Here is a 910-nt window from a genome sequence, read left to right on the forward strand (position 1 = left end):
GGGGTCCAATGCAGCCCCGGCCAGGCCCAGGCCCCTTGGACTGGGCCACAGGAGGACACAGAGGAGGGTCCCGGCCCCCACGGTAGCGGTGCGGGCAGTTCTCCAAGGGCTTGGGTGTTTTCCAGAGGGAGGAGATGGAGGGGACTGATTTCTTCAGCGCCCCACGAACCACGCCACCCCACCCCACCCATGGGACACATCCCGAGAGAGAGAGAGAGAGAGAGAGAGAGAGAGAGAGAGAGAGAGAGAGAGAGAGAGAGAGAGACGCCCCATACACTGGCTCCCCTCCCCCGTGCGCTGTGCCCCAGCCCTGGCCCGGGGGAATAGGCGGCCGCCAGGCCACAGGGTGGGGGGCGCAGCTGAAAGGGGTTGTGGGGGAGGGCCGCCCCTGGCTGGGGTCAAAGGGCGAGCGCCCCGCCCCTCCCGCCCGTGCGCAGTCAGCGGCCCCGGCGCGCTGGGGGTGGGGGGCGGGGAGGTGAAGGAGGCCAGGCGAGGAGAGGAGGGGGGCTGGAAGGGCTCCACCTTGGCGGGTCCAGCCGTGGAGGCGCATCTTGTGTGAGTGTGAGTGAGTGAGTGAGTGTGAGTGTGAGTGTGTGTGTATACAGAGACAGCCCCCAACCCCGGCCCGCCGCTCCCTGCCCGCCCCGCCTGTCACCCCGTCCCTCGGAGCCCGCGGGACCCGGCCGGCGAACTCAACAGGCCCGGCCCGGCGCGGGGCCTGGGGCGGGAGGAGGCGGCGGGGAAGCGCAGAGAGGCTCGGCTTCTTGAGCGGGGCAGGGGCGCCCTCCGCCGTCCACGGCCACACCACCCCGAACGCGCCCGATCCCGTCTGGTCTCGGAAGCTAAGGAGGGTCGGGCCTGGTTAGAACTTGGATGGGAGACCGCCCGGGAATACCGGGTGCCGTAGGCT

The 910-nt window shown here is 70.5% G+C and overlaps 1 pseudogene; it reads left to right on the forward strand.

The window, feature by feature from the left end:
* The first annotated feature begins 791 nt into the window (after positions 1-791).
* On the forward strand, positions 792-910 carry LOC142874795 (uncharacterized; annotated as a pseudogene).

The sequence above is a fragment of the Microcebus murinus genome, chromosome 1, assembly GCF_040939455.1.
Source record: "Microcebus murinus isolate Inina chromosome 1, M.murinus_Inina_mat1.0, whole genome shotgun sequence".
NCBI lineage: Eukaryota > Metazoa > Chordata > Mammalia > Primates > Cheirogaleidae > Microcebus > Microcebus murinus.